Source organism: Vidua macroura, chromosome 4 (assembly GCF_024509145.1).
Source record: "Vidua macroura isolate BioBank_ID:100142 chromosome 4, ASM2450914v1, whole genome shotgun sequence".
Classification (NCBI taxonomy): Eukaryota; Metazoa; Chordata; class Aves; order Passeriformes; family Viduidae; genus Vidua; species Vidua macroura.
The window spans coordinates 30,400,413-30,424,327 of NC_071574.1; the positions used below are offsets into that span (position 1 = coordinate 30,400,413).

Here is a 23,915-nt window from a genome sequence, read left to right on the forward strand (position 1 = left end):
ATCTAGAAGATAGGCTTTATTGTGAATATTTGGAAATCCAGAGCAATGGACACACCCCTTTATGAAAAATAAACATAGGTCAAGAACAAACTTCCTTTCCTGTTAAGTATCAACTGATCTGTACTCCTCTGACAAATTTTCTAACAAAATCAAGAGAAATGGAAGTAAAGGCTAAACCAGCTTTGAAAGAAAGCTATTTCTGACAGCCATTCAAAGAGATATGTTAACATCAGAGGTCATAATGCAAGTTCCCTACCACAAAGCCCAGAAACAAAAATTCTCTTGCAGAAGACACAAGCATTTGGGAGTGCTCAGGTTTGTCCACTGACAGACTCTGAAGACTACCTTTAGTTTTACATTAGAAAACAAAACACATATACATATATATGCACATTTTCACATATTTTTTTCTTTATGCTCTTCTGTCAGTCTCTTCCTACCAAATGGTGAGAAATTCCAAGGGAAATTACTTTTTTTTTTTGTTTAAGAGGCAAATAGATTAGTGCTTTTTTACATTATTCAGAACCTGTTCCAAAGTATCTGAAGTACAGGGAGGATATTTAATTTCAGAGAAAGCAAAACAATTTTTTTGTCCATTAAGGAACTTCTTACTGTCACCCATGAAATCAAGTGCTGTATTCAAGCAAGAAATATCATTTATTGTGGAAAAATTCAGGACTACATTTCCCTGAAAAACTGAATGGCCAGACTATTGTTTGAACTGCTGGCACAAACATTTACAAAAATTTGACTGACAGTGAAAAGAGTGCTTTGGTTGTTTTAATATAGAAATTAAGGGATAAAAAACCAAATCCAAATAAAAGAAGCTGTTCATGCATAAGTCACCAGTATTTTAAATACACTACTAGCATACCTGTCAACCAGAGGAAGAAAAAGGAACTGGAGTCTCATTCAAAGTGCTCTACTGTAGTAACAAATGTGTAGGACCAATGGATGCTCTTTTATATGACGAACTCAGGCTGGTAAAAAGCAATGCTTCAATGCTCTGTATTGTGTTCACTTAACATAAAAATACGTCCTACAGACAGAAGCATTTCATTGATGAACTAAGCTGATGAATTGCCAAAATTTGGTTGGATGTATTTTAAGGGCAAAACATACACACATACAGGAAAACTATTCTCACAAAATCATAGAGTATAACAGAATCTTTGGTGTTTCTGAGATTACAGGCAGTGAAAATGGATATGTTTATTGCCTTGATTTTTCCAGCTTGGAATACTACAGGGTGCACACTGAAACCCCTGCTTTATAACAATTCAGTGCTACTTTAATCCACTTGAAATGAAGGAACACTGCAAGTGAACAAGTCACTCTCACAAATCTTCCAGCTTACTAGCATTTCTTAAAAAGATACATTCAATGTGATAAAATTGTTATACAGAAAATTTCAAAAGGATATTTCAATACAATTCAAGAGAAATTTCAGGGAAGAAAACCTTGGAAAACTAAAGAGGGAAGAAATCTATTTGTTAAACAGCCTTTCAAAGAGCTGAGAATTACAAGACTTCAGAAGGAAAAATACTTCTGTTAGTGGTTTAAGAGCATTACCAAGGAAAATTCGCATACTTAATTAAGAGACCAATTTTTTGTCAACTGGAAGTATTGGCAAACAAAATGTGGCACTTGATTTTGGAACATGCGTGACATACGTGAGTATGCTGTAAGTATGTTCAATGATCAGCTGCAGTTACATTGCACTGAAGAGCTAAATGATATCTGATACTCCAAGTGTGTACCAGCTAAAAGGTATTCATTGCTTCTGCACTGTATACTGCAAAATCTACTCCAGTGCCTAAGAAAGATGTGTCAAAGGCTAAAGAGGACCACAGCTATGGCTGTGTTTGGTGATAGTGCATTGGTGTTTTCCTTGACAGCTTTGTAGGAATACATAGGGTTTACTGTGTAAGTACAGTACTTTTATAGCTATGCACTGAAATTATTCTCAAGTGCTACACAAGAATGCTAAGTAATACTATTTTTAACTGGATTCAGATTAGTGGTATTGCAGACAAGTGTTTTAACTACTTGAACAAACTGACAAAATGCAAAAGGGCAAACTGCTAAGTCCTGTGACCATTTATAGTGCACTTCTTGATAGAAGCCCAGTATAACCAATGCAGAGGATGCAGAAGCTATGAACTGTCAGCTCTCATAACGGAAATATTTTTACTCTCAAGGATCACAGAACACATTTTAAAGATGTTTTGTTAGGTCTAATGTACAATTAAGGAGGGGAAGAAATGAGTTCAAACAAGGAGAAGGTCTAATATTAAAGTCAGGTCAATGTCTGAACGGCCCAATCATATACTCGCCCAAAAAAGGGTGGCATTGATATATTACCAAGTCAATAACCTGGAAGAAAATAGTAGCTCATGGTCTAAAGCACATCAAACTAAGCTCTGAAAATGCAGTACTAAATAATTCAATGCATTACTCATTAAATGAAAAGTAGGATTTTTAAAAAATAAAACGCAAAGTTGCATAAAGACTTTGTGTCAAAACTCCTGTTTTGCATAAAAATACTTTTTTGGTTGTTGTTATGTTTAATAAAAGAATAAATCCAGAAAACAGAAGTACTGACTATCTCATCTGTTGATATGAAGATTTAGATTGGGTTTTACTATTGGATTTTTTCAACGTGCAGATCTTGTATGCAACCCCTGTGCGTTAGCATGGAAGGAGCCCAATATGGTAATGGCTGGGAGTTACATGCAGGCTTTGAGTCCTGCAAGGCATGGGACTAAAGGTGGAGCTCTCATATTTTCCACTATCAGCAGCCATCATACTGAGAACTATTAGTTTCAGAATACAAGATACAAGATTGATGATAGCTTAGCTGGTAAAACATACATTTACAGCATTTCTAAATTTTCTCCTTAGTCCTAATGCTTAAAGAAAAGTAGATGCTGAACACCTTTCTAAACCCTCCTATAACTAAAACATTAAACTGACTGATTGAGCGGGGTGTAGGACAGGACAAATGAGATAATTCTGGTAATTTTGGAAGAGTGCAAAATCTTGAGAAAACTGCTTTACAGTTTGGTTGGGTTGCTTTGGGGATTTTTTTGTACCTGTGATAAGTTACTGTATGATCCTATTTCTCATTACAGAAAATACACACATAAGACATCAGCATTCAAGTTCCAACAGTACACCATACTTACATAGCCACAAAAGGACTTGTGAAGTATATCTACTAAACTTATCTTCTACACTGTATACTATGTTTTTTCCAAGACAAAGGAACTATATCCAAACATATCCAAATGTTTGTTTTCAAACAAACAGTTTCTAAGTCATATATAAAAATTTAAAACAGTCTATTAAAATACAGAAACTTACTTTATCACTTTCAACATTAGGAAACGTTCCTATTTCATGTTCAGCAAACACATATGCATAATATCTAATTTCAGAAAAATACTTTTCTGAAATGCACATGATCCAATATTAAACAGTTGTGTGTGTGTGTGTGTGTGTATATATATATATGTTCTAAATTTTGCATTGTTGCAGACTGACATTAGATTGCTGCCTTCAGTGTACGCCATGTAGCTTTTACATATAAGAAACACTTTAAGATATTCCAAACATAGTATGAAAAAAATCAAACTTTCCAGGGTGACCTTGTCAAATTTAAATTTTATCTGTGATTTAACTAAGTTTGCTAAAAAGTACTAAGTTGACATTCAAAGAAAGTGAGCATATTTAAAGGATGAGCTTGATTTTAAAACTTTTATCAGTAAACTGAAACAGTATTTATTCAGCAGCAAGAGAAAATGCATATAAATGTATTTTAAGAGACACTTAATTCATACAGTTCCTGAAGCTGTAGTATAAGACCCGTGATAGCTTGTCAGGCTAGGATTGTCTATATATAAACTATATCGCAACCTCCACATAGTAACATGCTATTTTTATTTTATGTAACAGTAAAAAATGTTATCTCCCTTACTGAGTTATAAAAGTATTAAAACTGTATTTCAAGAATTCTTACTAAAAATGTTTAAATATTAATTAGTTTAACATTTCTAAATTCTCTAATTTAATATTCAACAAGTCGCACATGTCACTACAATTCTGAACTGAGTTCAATGACTTATACCCCAAACTTTCTTCGTTACCTAAAAGACTGAATAACAGCAAAATACATTTATGAGTGCACCTATTTTGTACAGCATTTGTTTTCACCTACACAGTTTACAGCCATAAAAGAATCACTGACATGTTCCTTTAAATGAGTAATAGCTAAGACAACATGTACAGGTTTTAATTAAATTAAAGCACAAGAATTGATGAAATAAATTACCAAAGAGCTCCTCCATGGCACCCTGAGTGAATAGATAAAAACAGATGTAAGTACTTCCTCATGGAATGAATGCACCATGACAAAGCACTGAGCTCCAAGCCAAGTGGTGAAAATCCAGGTTTTAAAGACTTTTACACTTACCCGCCTACGGCAGAAGGGCAAGCCATGTGCAATGATGCTGATGCTAAATATCTTCATCACAGTTTGGTGTGGTAAAGGTTCTTTGGCACTTTTGAGATCAACAGGAACCAAGCCATGGTTGATGGCAGTTTTCCCAGGTTTGGACATTTTATCGTTCTTACTTTGTCAAGTCTACTAATACTGCAAGAACATTGCTAAAAACTTTGCTTCAAAGTTGCGTGATTTTTTTTTTTTTTTTAAGTTTCAGACTGGTGAATCAGCTCCCCACAGCCTGCTGCCTCTGCCTCTCAACCTTCTCCTGCCAAGTGTCCTGACCTGTCTGCTGCTCAGTGAAGTGCAAGCTATCCTAGTATAGACAGGAATTAAACCACCAAGGGGCAGGCAGACTGCTCCTGTCAGTCAAACAGCTGGTGGACCTCCCCAGCAATGTCAGAAGAGCCCTTCTCCAAAAAGGGATCTGCAGATTGAAAAAGAAGAAAATCATGACTGCCTGGAGTTTTAATAAGCAGAGTCACTTATACCTGCACTTTAAAGGAAGAATTTTCTTTTTATTTTGTTTTGTTTTTAACAAGTTGCTATTACGCTTTCAGAAGGGGAATCCAAGGAGATTGCAACCTTCAGAGGGTAACAGTGCTGCTGCAGGATCAATTTTATCACTCTCTGAGCAGATTTCTTCTGGACTGCCAATAAAATTAAATTCAAAACTGATCTGGACTTTGCTGTTCCTCAACTATAGTCTCTAAAAACATAATATATTGTTCAAAAGTAAAAAAAAAAAAAAGAAAAAATGGAAAAAAAATTAGCATCTCCTAAAAATTGGTACAAAACTAGCTCATTTAATAAAAGCAGATGCTACATTGTGATTTTTAATTCCTTCCTCCTGGCCTTCCTTACTTAAGTACAGGTATTCCAGTTGGCCCCTCTTCCTCCCTCCCTGCCATCATACAGGGAGCAGCATCCGGGTGGCTTTGGCTCTAAGGATGCAATGGTAGAGTAGTTTTCCCTCTTCTGGCCAGCTCATTTCCCGTGAGTTTGGGTAACAGTTTGCTCAGGCCTATCCATCACACTAGTGGAAAGTAGGAGGGCTCTTCCTCCAAGAACATAGCATCTCTTGAAGGATGTGGGGAGAGGTCTGCCTGCCCTTAGCAACTAACCTAAGGCCCATTTCTCAGGAAAAAAACTTCCTACTCCACTGAACAAAGCTACAAAGCAATGTCTATTACTCAGATTTTCCACAATTAGTTTACTTACATTTTGAATAATTTCTTGATCAAATTAGCTTTCCTAAAATGTCTTCATATGTTCCCACAATCCCCTTCCAGTGCCTATACTTGGACACGTTTCTTTAAAAACATATTCATATTTTGAAAACATTTTTGAGCAAAACTAAGTAGCAAGAAACAAAAGTGTGTGAAAATGTCTTATGAAACTGCTGATAAGAGATGCAGAAAAACATCAAAGCTCTTCTAGAACTGAGTCAGTACAGTCCAAAACACAGTGAATAAATAACCATTAAGAAACCTTATGAGTCTCTTTATGCACAAACCAGCAAAGATAATTAACTGTATAATTATGTAAGGGCAAAAGAGGGAGTGCAGTAATGCTTTAATGCTTGGAGCACAACAATGTAACTTGACAAAAGACAGAATTAAAATATGACTGTATTAGCATTTCCACTTAGCCCTTTGTTTCCCCTTAAAAAGCCAAGCTGTAAGCATGTCTCATTTGCATATACAGGGCCTCCCTGACCAAAAATTTGCATGTGGAAAGTTTTTTATGGGGGAAAAAAAAAAAAACAAAACACAACAACAAAAAAAAAATAAAAAATAAAAAAAAAAAACCCACCCAAAAAAACAAAGAAACAAAACACAAAACTAACATTTCATTGACAGTATAAATACATTACAGTAAGCACCTACTTATAACACAATACTTTTCTCAGACAAACAAGACAATCCTTATTTCTTTACAGATGTTGCATACAGAAAAGCTGTGACAGAATGCTGCTGTGACAGAATGCTGGGTAGCACAGTATTTTCTTGCACAGATGGCTGTTTTTGTTTTTTTTTTTTTTTCTACCATCCCATTTATATGTTATTCGAAAGCACATCTAGACATAAATTTTCTTCTAAAAGACTCTTTACATTTCCTACTTCACACTTCCTGCTAAAACTCCAAGGGACAGTTTACCATTAGCCTGTACACAGCAGTAATGGCATTACTTTATAACTTCATTCTGAATTATTTCATATTTTATACAAATACTAGGCTTTCACTTGACTGGAATGCTTCAGAATAAATGTCTCGGAATCTCAGTTTTATTCAAATAAGAAAATTTCACTCAAGTACTCCAAAGAGGGAAAAGAGCAGCCTTTTGTTTTTACTTTGAATAACTAAAGTGAAGAACAGAACCAAAAGCTCAAAAGAGATCAACCCACATACCCTATTGATGTATCATTCAAAAAGAAGCAACAGATCAGTTTTCCATTTCTGATGAACTAGTCACCATCTCAGTTGTTCCAACGAAGTGTGAAGTTTACCAAAATGTAATATATAATGTAATCATATAAACATAATTTGAGATCAGATCAGGATCAGGTACAACATGCTGTACAAAGCAAGCCTTGCTTTCTTTGTTAATAAATAATCAATATTTTGTTTAGTTGCATACAGAATTCTCTGGGTGCACTAAGAGAAACTGAACTAACTGCTGAAACTGCTGAACTAAATTCAGTTTTAAGAGATTTTCGTTGCACAATTGCTGAAAGAATTTGACAATGTGCCAGACCACCAACTGTTGTTAGTTGATACAAGAGCCATCATCTTACTACTTTATAGGCTTATTCCCCCACCCCCTTTTTTAAAAAAATATTAGCTCATAACATGAGTGCAAAACAGGAACATAACTTGGCCCATTTAGAGATTTATATACAACTGGGGAGTAAACAAGACTCGAGTATTGCATTCTCCAAGCACTGCTCACCACACCAGTTCCAGTCACAGGTTATTCTCACACCTGTGAAAACACAAAACTCGGGATTGTCAGCCCTTCTTTTTTTGTGGTTTGAGATGAAGTCCCAATGGTACACTGTTTTTTCCCCAGGAACTTCTGAACTATTCTAGAGTAATTCCGCAGGGACACACTTCCTAGTTGGAAAAAAAGGATCACCTTCATAATTAGCGTAGTCCCCTTTTAGTAGATAGAGCCATGGCAAAATAAGGCACTTTTTTTTTGTCCAATGTGAAATTACAGAGCTAGATTCCATACTTAACCATAGCAATAAGAAAAAAAATTTAGTTTTACCTGCATCTATTTTCCTCTGCTTTTTTATCACTGTCCCCCAGAAAAAAAAATTTGCAGTAGCAGATGAGATCTTGTCCCAATTTTACTTCCACTTATCATCACTCTAGTTTTTAGTCTTGTATTTGCTACACATTGCTGACTGTAAGTATCACTGTCTTACAGTAATGTTTAAAGGTCCCAGGCTAATGCTGGAAAGTTATAAACTTTTAATAAGTGAAAGTCCTTAGCCAGAAAATAAAACACAGTCTTAAGTTAAGAGAGAAGACAAAAATGGTGAAGGCTATATTAGAAGTGTCAGAAATACATTGCATATAGTAGATATCACTTATTTTTGTATTTGCACAATACATATTATAAATGTAATTCTAATTTAAGCTTCAAATGTAAAGCTTAAACAGCCACTCTGTCACTTTTATCTTTAAAAGTGTGTACTTTTGCATTATATGGGATGAGAACATGTATAAACCTGACAAATGTGAAATTATGAAAATTTGAGCTTTAATGCCTTGTAATACATTTTACTAACATTCTGTTTCTAAATATAGTTGGGCTGATTTCCAATAGTGCTCTGAGTGCCTGCCTGTCCTTTTAACCAGAAGATCACATTTGAAATGAAATCACGTAAAAGTGCCTGCAAAACTAGTATTTTTAAACTCGAGGCTATCATGGACTTTCAACCAATTGTAAACATAAGAATCCAGAAGACTCTTGGTTCTTTTTGGCCAGTCCAGCGAAGAGATGCCTGTGAAATGAAAACATGTACAAAGCAGCAATAATCTTTATACTTTCCAGTCAGAGCAATTAAAAGTCAGCTTTTTTGGAGCTGTTTACCAGGAAGCAAATGTTACAAAATTAACTAGTTTGTTCAGTGTACTGAACTCAGGAGGGCCATAATTTTAAGACATGGATCTATGAAATTATCCCAGCACCAAAAACCAGTTCATGCAAACTTCCCAGAGTTTTCTTCTAGAGTTGTTTTACATACTAACATTACTGGAAAAAAACCTAAACAAAATCAGTACAAGACCTGGAGAGACCTGAATTAAATATTTGCAAGTATAGAAAAACTAAAATGTAGATAGCAGAACCCCAGACAGGTTCTCCACAATTCTTAACATCGGTGAACAGCTGCCCTCAAATGGATAAAGCAGAGAACTGCAATATTTCAAAAGTCACCTTCTCAAATTAATCGTACTAACATAATAATCCTTTGAATATATTTGATAATTTATTTCACAAAAAGATCTGTAGTAAGCTCTGGATAGCTGTAGCATACAGAATCCACTATAATTTACATTATACATAAACCTTATTTTTAATTTGCTATTCATGCTGGTCCCTGCCCAGGTCTAGAAAGACCGAGAACCACTTTGTCAGCAAAGCAAGGCAGCCTACATGACACTATTAGCAACTTACCCCGCAACTGTGGTCCCAAGTTTATTTATGTGAAGGATTTCTAATACCAATGTACAAGCAGTTTTCAAATGACAGATTGTATATTAGCCTGCTTTGTGCAGATTAACAAATAAATTGTATAGATAAAAGGCACTGCTGAACAGAAGCTAACTGCAACTGTATTACTGATGCTGGATAGAAAAAAACCCCTATTGCTCTAAAATGACTCTCTTGTGTCCAGGTTTACCCAATACAAAAATCTGCACATATAAGAAAACATAATGAAGACTTCTGAAGAGGCTATGAAGGAGATCAATGGGGAGGCCAATTTTGATCTTATGAGATCAAAATGTCCTAAAAAGCTTACACTTGGATAGTACGCAAAAGGGGAAAACAATTGGTAAAACATGCAAACTGATGGCTTTCTCCATAGTCCATGACAAAACCTCAAGTGTAGACCTGCTGAAACACAACCAACAGAAAGAACAAAATCTGGCTCCAGGTTAGATTATCAAACAAGTTCAAATTGCACTTGAATTACACTATAGCTTCTCCAGGGCCTTATGGTCCCATGGTGTCAGGAGTCCTACATGGAAGAATCCCTCTGAACAGTCCAGCCATAGCAAACCTTTATTTAGGCTTATGTGTCACTATGAGTGTTGACTGATAAGTGGCTTCTATGGTGTAAAGGAAGGAACAAATGTTGACTGAACCAGTACACATGATCACAGCAAAACCCAATTCCACAAGGATTCAAAGATGCCTAAACAGGTGATGGTCACCTTGTAGACTTCCTCCTCAGCAGTCTCTTCCACTTCCTACCTACTTTCCCTGTATTTATCTTGCAAATTTGTGTAATCTTAATCTTTTTGCCAAATAGTGTGAAAATTAGCCAAGAGATGCATAAACTCTGGAAAGGATGACAGACAATGACACATAAACATTTGAAATGCACAAACTTTGTTTTCACTGGCAACAAAGCTTAAGAACACAGTGAAGAAGAATCCAGATTTTCTTAACATGGATGAACTCAAATGATAATACCTGGTCTTAATTCTGGCTCTGAAATCATATCAAGGCATGGCCATTATAAACTGCTGTGTCTAATACAAAGCTACCTTACAATTTTTGCTGTGGTAGAGCAAGAAGGAGCTACGCCATTTGCTGGTGGAAGATGGTGCAACTTGTATAACACTCCTATATTGAAAAAAATTATGAAGTGTCAAAAAATATAGATAAGGATGATGGTAAAGCTGCTGTCTGGCAAAAGACTTCACACTGCACAAGATAGCATTCCCCAAAGTCCACTAGCAGAGGCCAGGGAAGATGAAATATCAAGCATATCAGCAAAGGGGAAATCATCACATAAACATACCTACTACATATTTTTCATGCCTATGTGCATGCTCATAACTGTTTAAGCATCCTGGCATTTAAGTGTGAGTGCACAGAGAAAATGAGACTCAAATTTGACCTACTGGATTTCAATACATGTGTATGGGGAGCCCACCAGCAAGTCAGACTTACCAATACCAAGAGTTCACTACTCTCAGTTTCTAATTAGAATCACCAGTTCAAGCAAGTTTAATGAATGTCACTCTGTAACAAAATAAGATCTCTACTAGATCTGTTCAATCCCACAGCTGATCCTCTTTATAGCTGAAAACGCCCAATGGAGAATCTAGAAGGGAAAAGAAGACTAGCACTTCCCCCCTGCTATCTTTGGCCAGTTTTTCAACAAACTCTTCAATAAACTGGCAGTAAAATTTGTCAGGCTTGTGAGCTCTGAAATAACTCCAGTAAGTAGGAAACCTGAAAATTCTCAACTTTTGTTGTTGCTATGTCATTTTTCCACTAGATTAGCAACTGTAAACAGCTCACAAAGCAGCCCGATGCATGAAGAGACAAACAGTGTTTAGAAGTGGAGAGCAGTCAAGACCTCCACCTTTGGGCAAGAACAAGTTATTAGGTCACACCTCTTTGTCCATGGATCCCTTAGCAAGTGATACTGGTCCCAAAAAGATGACAGCTCCCCAGGCATCTCAACAAGAGCAGAATTCCATCTCAAAAGAAAGGTAGGGGAACTTGCAGGTACATGCAGCTATAGGCGTGGGATGTACCCTCAGTCACGACAGTACTACACAATAGAGCACATTTGCATTCACAGGAGGTAATTTTTTGTCAGGTCTCATGGAGTGTTTATGAAAACAACATAGACTGTCTAGTAAAATGCATATTGACAAGACTATATAGTATCAATACTAATGATGTTGCCATAACATTAAAAAAATACTTAACCATGAGCATCTAAACAAAATAATGCCCACCTTACATAACCATTTTAAACTATTATCGGGTTTTACAAGTGCCCTAATTTTATCACTGTATTTACTATACTATGGTGTCTTGTTGTCACTGTCACTTTTTTAAAACTATCTTTAAAGCATGTGTCTTCATTTCTCCAGTGAATATTTCAGAAAACATTTCAGGTATGCAACAGAAATCCAGCTGCATCATCTTGCATTTTATAAATATTCCAGAAATGTCTGCCCAGTTCTCATTGGCTATACATGATTTGTTGGATAAGCAAGTTTAACTCTTTAGTCTAGTCAGTGTTGCAACAGCTGTTAAAAAGAATTTCTACAGCTGCTCTGCAGGAATTTATATGCTGACCACTTTTTTATGCTGGTTTTGCACCTTTAAAAAAAGCTGAGACAAGAATTAAGAACTGCAACAGGTAGAGAAGTCATGCAATATTTAACACTGGATTAAAATGCAAGTCAAATTCCCAGCTGAGGATAAGCTGGGGGAAGGGAAAGCAGGTGGCTTTTTACTAAGGAGGCTGCTTTTATGGAAAGGGAAGACAGGAAACTAAAAAATTATTTTCCATACTGCAAAATTCAACTTTTCTGATCATTATATCACCCTTCCATGTAAAATGCAACACTTTAAATGAGAAATTCTCCACTTACATACCTACACAGGCAAAAATGCACAAAGCAGTACCAAAATACTTAAAACATATTTATCAGTTTTTGAATAATGTACAAAAAGCACGGACAAAAATGAGCTTTGGACTTAGACTTTTCTTTCTATATATTAAATGGGAACAAGAAAAATCCCCAAAAATATCAAAAAGGAATTAAAAATATTTCCGCCACCTTATAAACTTAAGCATTTTTTTTTCTTCTGTAGCAGAATTCTGTCCCAACACTGTTTATTCAGCATTAGAAAAAAATCCCAACAACGCTCCATGGATTAGCTCCACTGACAACTGCCAAAATAAAAGGCTGAACAGTGCAAAGTATTACAGTTTGTATGCTTAGAACAAAATTGTTTTCAAGGCCTCTTTGGAAACAAGACTATTTTCCTTACCAGCACTGTAAAATACACATAAATCTAACAAATGCAGCAACTGATTGTTACAATGGCATTCATTTGATAGCATCAAATTAAGCTACATAATCCTTTTCAGCTGGTAACAGCATACTGCAAAGGGGTGTGAGGCTATTTATAAAGCTCAAGATATGTGAAGTAAAGAATGCTTAGAGCACAGAAAAAAGCAGGTAGTTTGCAGAAGGGCTGGCATTCTTGATTGGTATGGTTGGCCAAATCCAGCTCTGAGCTTACTGGCATTCTGATACTAAACCCTGCCAAGGAAGACATGAAGTGCACCAGCACCAAATTCTGATTGGCACAGTGTGGGAAGAGTCAGAGTCTGTCAACAGCCTGTCCTCCAAAACACATACACAGGAATACCTGCACACACAGGGCACAAAACACTTGCTCTAAGGCATGGCATACACCATGGTTTACACCAAAGCCAAAAATTGTGCAGAAGGATAAGTGCCTCTGAGTACCAATAGAAAGTGTCCTTGCTGTGGATGAAGTCCAGCTTAAAAGTCGAGGGACAACATTATTACATTTGGCAAGAACAACTGATCCATATTGAATGATTTTTGGTTTGATTTCTTCCATTTAGCTGTGTCACTTCTGCTTTCTTTATTTTTACATATTCATTTTAATTAATTCAATTATTTTCTGCATGTTTTCGAAAATCTCACCAAGGTACCACAACTGAAGGAATTATGACATTGGCAAAAAGAGTATTTATTATTTGTTGTCTTTTTTTTTTTTTTAGTACTCAATATCTTTGGGCCAATAATGCTTATGGTAGCTGCCATCCTTAATGGTCATCCATAAGTTAAATGAGAAGAAGAAAGGGTCTCCTGCCCACTTTGAAACATTGACTGGGTAAGAACGAGATTTGCACTTACAGGAAATGTTGCTAATACTCTGCTTGAAAGAAGTGATGACTTCTGATGATGAATTAGGTGGAATTTATCCCTGCTGGCAATCCACGGTGGCGATAAGTACATTTTCCACTTCACAGAGGGGCCAGGGATTGAACAAATGTATTAAAATTTTATAAGCATTAACTGAATAATATGTCATGACACAGCTGAAAAGTATAACCAGTGTCTTCCAAGACTGAATTACACTGAGTATTACTAAAATTCACAGTTCACTCCTTTGACATTATGCAAGGTATGGTCAGGTAGTAAAGTCAGTAGAAAATATCACCTTTTAGTAAGAACACAGATTTTAAAAAGCCAGGTTTTAGAAAGAAATAGTTAGTTTGGGCCACCTTGATTTGGAATAGAAATCTCTGTACTTCTTTAGTAAATGTGTCCTTCTCAGATCCTCTCCCTCTTCCCAATTCTTGTTACATACTAAAGAAACAAAATTTCAAGCTAGCAAGAAGCATGAAAAGGAGAAATAAGACAGAAGAAAAGATGTCCAACAGCAATGCTTTCCACTTGTATTTCACTGATTATTTTCAAGATACCTATCTATCCACTAGAACTAATTATTTTCTCCTTTAAAATCTCAATACCACTTAACTATATGTAATGTTACATCAAAGGTTGTACCATACAAAGTCAAGGCACATGAAGATTTTTAACATAAACGCATTTTATAATAATTTGGTGAATTCCTGAACTTATTTGGCCAGGAGAGAATGGGCAGAAGTCTCACAAATTTTGCGTGAAGTTTGCATGCATCTTCATTAACCACACTTTGGAAAAAAAGGAAGATGCTTGTGACAAAACGAACCATTTATAGAAACACTTGTTCTAGGTTTTACAGGGATTTTTGTAATAGAAATTTCAGCAATAAACCAAACTGTAAAACATTCACATAAACAAAACAAAACAGCTCATCAATAAATCTACACAAAATGCACAGTATATCATTACTACACAAGCACAGCTGCCTGCACAGAGCAGACACCATGCACTAGCAAAGACGAATAGTTCATGTGTCAAAAATCATCCTTTGTGGATGGACATTAGATGCTGTCTCTTCAAACATTTGCTGAGACAGCTTGGAAATTTTGGTTTTAAGCATTTTGCCTGTTCAGAAATCATTGAACTAGCAGAGAAATAGACATTATCTAATTTCTCTCCTTATACTCAAGAATTTATAAAGTTATGTAAATTCCTTCACCGTGCACATTTTGCTGAATAGCCACATGTTCTGCAGATAATGAAAAGTCTCCTACAGAAATAAAGGACATACTGTAATCTGAAAAATAGCTCTGAGTGAAACATACCAGGAAAAAATGTTAGTCCTGCAGCAGATATTAAACTGGGTTTTGGTCTTCAGAGCAATTTGTAGTCCTCCAGTTCCTTAAGCTAATTTCAGATCCCATGATTTTATAAGTATAAACATCAGTAAATGCAAGAAGGTTACTAATCATAACTTGTTTGTTTTTTGTTTTTTTTTTTAACATACACTTCAAATTCATAGCTAAAGAAATTTTTAACAACCATTTGGGAAAGATGTGTCAACAAAACCAAAAACTAACTCAACAGCAGAAGTTTTACTTTCTCCACACTTTGATTCATCATTTGCATTAAGTTTTATAACTAGTAATACCAACTTCAGTTAACCTTCAAAAGGAGAAGAAGCTTAAGACTGACAGGGCAACAGCATCCACTGATAAATGCTCAAGAAAATACAGCTGTGTCACTACAGACTGGAAATATTTGGGCTAACGATCACATCAGGCAATAGCATGTGTCACATAGTCAAGAACAAGAAAAGGAACAAATGGCATATTTAAGTGGGGCAGAGCTCCCAAATATATTTGTTAGACAAGTCATATATCCCAACAGAGTGAGGACACTGAAGGGATTCTGAAGCACATTGGCATGATTTCTGCTTCTTAATATTGTTGTCATATAATTGGTGAGGTGAAATAGTACTACTGCACATTTTTTTATTTCTTTCCTTTGGAAAAAAAAAAAAGCTCATTTTCATTTTGACAGCAAAGATGCAGAGCAAAAATCACATGGGAGCCGAACCAACATTGATTTCAAAGTCTATGCAAAAGCATGGGACAACAAGATGCTGCTTCAGGTAGTTATCATGAAGGCATCAATTTAGTTTATTCTGCATAAAATAAACTGATATGGAAGTTTGAGTAGCATATGCAAGTACCTTCCCAATATTTACCTTTAGGGAGCAATGCCTAAGCCAAGCACAAAGGACAATTCAAAGGACAATTCAAGTATGTACCCTTAGTAATAACCACATTACTACAAATATAGCCCACATATCCATAAGCAAACTTCATGATCCCCTTACAGAGTAGGAAAAATTAGCAGGGCAGCAATTATGTACCACATTAGTTTTATGTACAAGTGAAGGTGTAGGAGAATTCTACTTAGAAAAGTATAGCTAAATCCCTACAAGCCTTGAGCAGCAAATGAAATCATAAATTAATACAACCAAGTAAAAGGAAGTAAACACAGGAAGTCAAACACAGTATTAACACAGGAAGTAAAAAGTACTTTTCAAACAAAACACTGGTATCTGTAGAAAAGCATGCTGCAGGTTAGTAAAGTTGGAGAAGTAACTTGCTATCTACAGAGAAGCAAACAACCTGCATTCCTTCTGTGAATGATTTAATATTTAACAAACTATATCTAATGGCAGTTGTGTAACCTTTTCAAATGATCCTGCACATGTGGAATAATTAACACTAAACTGTGGGGTATATAAATGAGAAAGAAATCAAAGGTTAGAAGTGTTGATTTATATTAATTCCTAAGTATGAATATTTCTAAAGTTATTACTGCCCAATACAAAAAACAAAGTTCTGTATCAGAAAAGTAAAAAAAAAAATATATTTTAAAACAACAAAATTTGCTTGAAAATAACTAAACTGTCATGGTAATGCAAAAGTAATTCTGACTGGCAGTTATGAATCACAGAATCGTTGGAAGGGACCTCTGGACATCATCCAGTCCAATTCTCTGCTAAAGCAGGTTCACCTGGTGCAGGTTGCACAGGATCATGTCCAGGCAAGTTTTGAGTATTTCCATAGAAGGAGACACCACAGACTCTTTGGACAGCCTGTTCCAGTGCTGTCACCCTCAAAGGAAAAGTTTTTCCTCATTTTCAGATGTAACTTCTTATGTTTCTGTTTGTGCTCATCGCCCCTTATCCTGCCACTGGGCACCACTGAAGAATCTGGCCCCAATAGCTGAACACCTGCCCTTAAAGCATTTGTATGCCTTGGCAAGATCCCCCTCAATTAAAAAATAGAATCATAGGGAAAAAGAAAGAGGGAAAAAAAAAAAAAAAACTGTCAATGCTTTTTTGTTGCCTTTTTTTCAACAACCAGAGCAATTTTTATGCGTAGCCTTTCTGACACAGCTTTAGCCAAATTATAACTTAGTTTAAAACCCTTTAAAGCATTAAGTGAAAGGCATGAAGAATCTACATACTTTGCATGTGATCCTTGAAAAAACAATAGGTAAAAAAATCAATCTCTTTTTGTAGTATGAAGTTTTTTCTCCTTCTCTTGTGTACTCAGATTAGAGAACTATACATTGCATTCTCATCACACAAGCCATCTGAAAATAAATTTAATACTTGTTCTTTTAAAGGAAATAGTCCTACATAATTTCCTATACTGTAAACATATTTCTTGACAAATAAAAACTACTGACTCCTTCTGTTCCAGTTACATTTATTCCCTACATTTAAAACACATGCTTCAGGCTTTTTTTAGCTGCTGGAGTGAGGAAAACCTTTGCAAAGGAACACTGCACAAGTCTGCACAGGGAGGGCTGCAGCAAAGCAATAGCAGCCCCCTCTGCTGCTCAGAGGAGAAAAATTATTAACACACACAAACCACCCTACACACACTGCAACTTTTGCCTAATTCCATGTACTGCCTGTACACACACACAAAAAAATCTGCTCCCAAGGATCAGCTTTCTGTAATCAGCTTTGATTCTCCCTTATTCCCCTAGCCTGCTTTTAGCCTATCAGTAATTCACACAATAACTGCAGACTTTCACACTGGAGTCCTTTTCACTTCACATTTGTACAAAGTGCCCAGGTTTCCTCAGTTTAAAAAATTAATGCTGTCTTTCCATCCAAAGTCAAAACCCCCTGAAAAAATAAATCCTTCTTATCTGTGTGGCTCTACATACAAGCTTAGACCAGGCACCTTGCAGCAAAAAACTCTGTCACAGCCTGAACTATTTAAGAGCTGAAAGCTCTGTATATAAGCAGGGCTTTAGATTTGTTTCAGAACTGAGGAGATGGGTATTTAAGCTCCAAGGGACACGTTTTCCTGTGGTACATCCTCTTCCAGCTCCACCCAAATCAATCCAGATTATCTGTTGTATCTTCTCTCCCTCCACTCTCACATGTCAATAGACAATCAAGAAGGGGCACTCCTGAACAGCACCATTACTTACACACACTCTCTCTTGTGACTTACAGCCAAATGGGTAGTATGGTATCAAGTATGGTAGAGGATGCTGCAATCAAAGTACTGGTTTTACATGAAAATTAAACTGCTTCTCAGCCTTTACCACTGCTGTTTATAATATATGTTATGTATTAAATGTATCCATTTAAAAAAATCTTATTACCTTTAGTAATGAAGCAAATGCTAAAATACGACAGTTTCTGAAAGGGTATCAAAGTGTTTTTTGTGGTTGTAGATGCAACTATACAATAATTTGTCATCTTCATTTTACCTAATCTGTTTCCTTGGAAGCTCTGCTAACCAACAAAACAATCACAACCCACAATTCTGCAGCAAGCAAACCTGCATCTGAGGAGGATACTAATTAGTGAAGTTATTGGAGGGCTCTGCACGCACAAATGCCTGACCCCTTCTGAGAAGTCACCCTCACAATCCAAATAGTTAACACAGAAGTAACATTTCACATTCATATAACCTAATCTGCTAAATTTTATGACAGCCTCAATAAAAGAAAAGGAAATAAATGTTTACGTAAATTGCAAAGATTCTTGTTGAACAGTGCCTGTTGCCCAGAAGGATAAAGCATTTCACATAAATGGGCTCAAACGCTCCTGCAGAAATCCCACCATACAAGCAGAGCAGAAAAAAGTGTTTTCTGAAACGTTGAGCAGGAATGGCTATGCACCAGCTAACAATCTTCCTGCTCCACCTGCTTACTTGGATTTTAAAATTCAGGTCCTTACATAATACATTTCACTCCTGTTAGTCTGATATCAAGTGGCTATTTTGCCTACACCATAGAAATCTGTGACAATATTTGCTGGAAATAATGCAGATAATGCTTTTCATGAATTAATGTGTTTAATTTTTTTTAAAGTGGGTATTTCCTAACTGAGGTGGCTTCAACATTAGAGATATTTAATATTAAAAGTATTAGTATTAATTAGTATTAGCATCAGAGATGAATGAACCCATAAATTACTGTAGCTGTTTAGAAACAATTTCTAAGATAACCAAGAAGCAATGCTCCTGTAAATATAAAAAGTTCGCAGCAGTTGAAGGAAAACAACTCATCTTAATGGGAACCAAAAACATCAATTAAAAATAAAATATTTAAGTATACTGAAGACATTAATATTTAAAATTATGAAACTGTGAGTTACAGGAATGGTTATGCAAACAAAGACAAAAAATTAGAACAAGTTTAAGATTGTATGTATTATTATCAAAATATTTTTAAGAATCAGAACAATCAAAATATTTCAGAAATACCAAATAAACCTATAGATTTACAGGAAAAAAACTTGGAAAAGTAAACAGAGTACAACACAGATAACTCTGTGGTGAAACCCAGGTGTCAGTACAAGAGAAAATAATGCAGTGGTTGTCATAAAATAGGATTATAGCATTGATGACATTTTCTTCCACAAAATCATGCTGGTATCACCTCTGTCATAAACACCAATTTTGATAAACATAAAATATTGCCAGCATGATACATCTGCTAGTACTACAATTTCAAGAGTATGAGCACCGGTAGACAAACAATTTAAATCTCAAGTAAGCAAGAATGATAATTTACATGAGCTATTTCACAGTGATGGCAACTGCTAGTAACACATGCTTGTCCTTGCATTGCAACAGAAGCCCACATGTAGAGGGATAAAAGTATTTAAATGCAGTTGCTATGAAATATGGGATGTAAGAGTATTTGTTTGCTTATGCTGTGGTTAATTGTTACCCAACAGAACTTAATTAATACAAAGTCATCACAAATCACTGAAAATGGATGCCACAAATACAATGCAATCAGTGAAGAATCAGCATCAAGAACATGTTTTTGTCAGACTGCTATATATATATTTACTTAGCTCTCTTGTGCTATTTAGTATTTTTAAAACAGATATGGCAACATTTGACAAGACACAGATCAACTGAAGTAAAAAATAACAAACAGTAAAGAACCTGACATGTGAGAAAACTCCAGTCACTTTAATACAACTGAGCATTAGTTCTGTAGGTACAAAGGACACAGGCCAACCATACAGAACAGAAAGCTCTCTGAAGAAGACTTGCATCAGATTAGACAAATCAGTCAAACATGAAATCCCAATGCATGGAGTTATTTGATATATCAACAGGTAAATACATTGCATAAATAAATTTTAACTGTCCTTGGCATAGCTGCTACTTTGTTTTAACTGCAGTTCTGATATCATAGAATCATTTACGTTGGAAAAGGTCTCTTAAGATCATCAAGTTCAACTATCAATCTAACACTACTACAAGTCAGACACTAAAGCATGTCCCTAAGTGCTACATCTACATGTCTTTTAAATACCTCCAAGGATGTTAACTCAACTTCCTCCCTGAGGAGCCTGTTCCAGTGTTTGACAACCCTTTCCTGCAAGGAGTGTATCCTAATATACAATCTAAATCTCCCCTCGTGCAACTTCAGGCCAGTTCCTCTTGTTTTACCACTTGTTACCTGGGAGAAGAGACCAACCTTAACCTGGCTACACCCTCCTTTCAGGTATTTGTAGAGAGTGATAAGGTCTCCCCTGAGCCTCCTCTGGGCTAAACAACTCCAGCTCCCACAGCTGCTCCTCACAGGACTTGTTCTCTAGACCCTTCCCCAGCTCTACTGCCCTTCTCTGGACTCGCTCCAGCCCCTCAATGTCCTTCCTGCATTAAGGGGCCCAGAACCGGACACAAGATTTGAGGTGGCCTCACCAGTGTGAGTACAGGAGGACAATCACTGCCCTGGTCCTGCTGGCCACACTATTGCTGATCCAGGCCAGGATGCCATTGGCCTTCTTGGCCACTTGGGCATACACTGGCTCATGTTCAGCTGCTCTCCAGCAGCACCCCCAGGTCCTTTTCTGCTGTGCAGCTTTCCAGCCACTCAGCCCAAGCCTGTAGCACTGTATGTGGCTGATGTGAGCCAAGAGCAGGATCTGGCATTTGGCCTTGTTAAACCTCATATACTTGGCCTTGGCCCATCAATCCAGCCTGTCCAGATCCCTCTATGGAGCCTTCCTACCCTCCAGCAGATCAACACTCCTAACCAACTTGATGTCATCTGCAAATTCACTGAGGGTGCACTCAATCCCCTCATCCAGATTGCTGATCAAGATATAAAGACATCTGTAATTCAAGAGAAATGTTCCAACACCAAAGTGCTCAGAGAAGTATCGTAAGAACAAAAAATAGCAAAATATGCCCAAAGAACACACTGTCCTTATTATTTACATTTAAGAGATCTTTCAGGGAAGAACATGATTGCTTAACGTATGGGGAGAAAAAAACACATTTCTTAAACAGCTCTTTAATACAACATGAAAATAAAACAAAATTGTAATAGAAAAAGACAACAGGAAGAAGGCAGAGTAAAGGTGAAGTTTAAACACTGATGATGACTAACAAACTATTAAACTATGCTTGAGAGAGACTTGTCCTGGTGCACAGTTTCCTGTTTTCAAACAGTGACATTTTTCAAAAAATAAGTTTTAGCTTGCACAGAAGTCAATACAGAGCAGCCTAATATTTTATGCAGGAAATCATAGAAGGTAACAACAAGGATCCTTCTGGATTCCTGTGTGGTGCTGGTGAATGCAATGAAGTCCCTCCTGAACCACCAGCCTTCTCATTTCAAGTTCCCATGCCCTTTACTCATAACATTTTCACAACATTATGGCAGCAATTATACCAGTTATTTGCACAGAGCAGTAGTATGAGGCAAATATTTCTATATATTTTATATATATCTATTAGAACACCGCATGCTTGCTGCTACTAAAGTGACAAGCAGCAAACACAAGCAGGTTACACTGTGGTGTTATGGGGGAAATATGACATTTCCTTCCTTAGCCACACAGGATTCTGCAGGTCAACAAACAAAAAGTCAGATTAGAGAAAGACTTTATTCAGTAGTTTATGAGGAAAGGAAGAAAAAGTAAAAGGACAAATAACAGAGATATTAAAAAACTAAGATGAGCTGCACAACACTACAGTAGTAGCAGTTGCTATTTCGTTCGGTCTCACTATTATCTCTTGGTATTTGGTAGGGATGAAAGTGTGCTGCCCATATGTACAAGCAGAACAAACTGTGTTGCATCAGGAATGATTCTCAGGAGCCAGGTTTACATCTGACATACGGACATGAAGTAGGGCATTCAGCCATCACTGCCTGTAATGGTGGCACAAAGCAAGTTTCACAGAGTACAGCACACAGCAAGGTAATTCAGCCAGAGTTCTGAGAACTGTAATTGACTACAAACGCTGAGAAACATGTCTGAAAAGCTAAAAATAAGTCCACGAGTTCAAGTCTCCTAGTATTACCCTATCCTCAACAGGTAGAAGCAGAAATCACTTGTAAATATAGCTAACAAGTCTACTAACACTCCCTTCTCTTCTCAAAAGCAGCATATTAATTAGTCATGCTTATTTTTACTCTGGTAATTCATTCATGCTCTCACAGATGTATTTCCACAACACTTTGTAACACAGAATGTGTTCCTCTGGTTAAATATTGGTTTATTAATGAATTGGTAACATGAATGTTTCATGTTGTCAGTTCTAATGTGTAACCATCATGCTGAGCAGTGCCAGCTCAAGCAGCTTTCTAACCTGTGCTGATACTTCAGGCACACAGTTGAAACTTCCTAAAACAGAGCTGCACCACCACAGAGCTGCTGAAAAAAATCCAAATATGATTTGCTACCTGACTGCCCAACAATTCTTGCAGAAGCACAGCCTGGGGACAGAGCACAGACAAAAATGGCCAGCCCTGCATCGAATAAGCAGAGCAACTATCAGACCACACAGAAATTTTGCATCTGTACAAAGATCTTTGAGACATCTTCCTTCAGGCTAGCTACACTGGCTTGTTTCAGTTCATGTCAAATATGCCTCAAGAAAAGAAAGAAAAAGCTACATTCGTTATTGAAGTCAATAAAAAAGCTTCAGAACTGGCCACCACTGAAAATTGTGCTCTGCTCTGTCTGTACATAATTTGAGTATAGCTACTTACAAAGCACTTCAACAAGTTTCCAATTCAGAGACTTAAAAACATCATTTTGAGTATAAGAATTTCCTACATTAATTATTGTCCATACTGGATGCAAGTTGTTACATGATACTCAGTAAAACATACTAAATACATGAAAACCAATGTGTTGAAATAAAACCAAGGATTTCAGCAGTAAAATTCAATTCAATTATATGAAATATGACAGTTTTTCATTCCAAATTAGAAAGCATATACTTCAGTACCCTAAGAGTAGATTTATAAATATAAAATTACGTAAAAAACTCATGTGAAAACATTACAACTTTTCAAAAATAAAATATGCTAGCTGAGATACTTTAATCATGGAATTGCATACTATTGTTATTAACAAAAAACATCACTGCAGATTTCAGAAGCAAATATTCCCCCTATTTACCTGTTCAAGTGCATCTTCAAGACTGATTATCCATCTCTATACATTTATGCTCATAGTCAACCTGTTAACTTATGTTAGCTGACTTTTTCTGTGGTTTCATTTTACATCAGGTTTTAATTATTTTTTAAAGTAAAATTCAAAAGTTTGAGGAGGTTTTGTTTTTTGAAAGGTGAGTGGAGGCTAGGTGTTTTATTAACAATGAATGAGTAAGAAAAAGAAATCAGTCCATAAACTTAGGAAGAACATTCTCCCAGAAGAACACTGGCCTGCTCCTCTTTCCTACCAGTCAGTATCACTGCTTTCATTATTTTGCTGCTCCTAAGAGTTAATGGAATTCCTCCTTCTCAAAGAACTTGGAAAATATAGTGAACTACAAATGTACACTGCAGCCAATAACCCAGTAACTTCTCTTTAATCGAAAATGTTAGGTGATATAAGTAGAAATAAAAGTATGAAGATTAATTTCCACATTCTTATTGCAAATCTGAAGTTTTCAAC

The 23,915-nt window shown here is 36.3% G+C and overlaps 1 protein-coding gene across 2 annotated transcripts in view; it reads right to left on the bottom strand.

Moving 5' to 3' along the window:
• The window catches only part of FBXW7 (F-box and WD repeat domain containing 7), a 176,343-nt gene that overhangs the window by 74,789 nt on the left and 77,639 nt on the right, over positions 1-23,915 (bottom strand). The window lies entirely within an intron of this gene.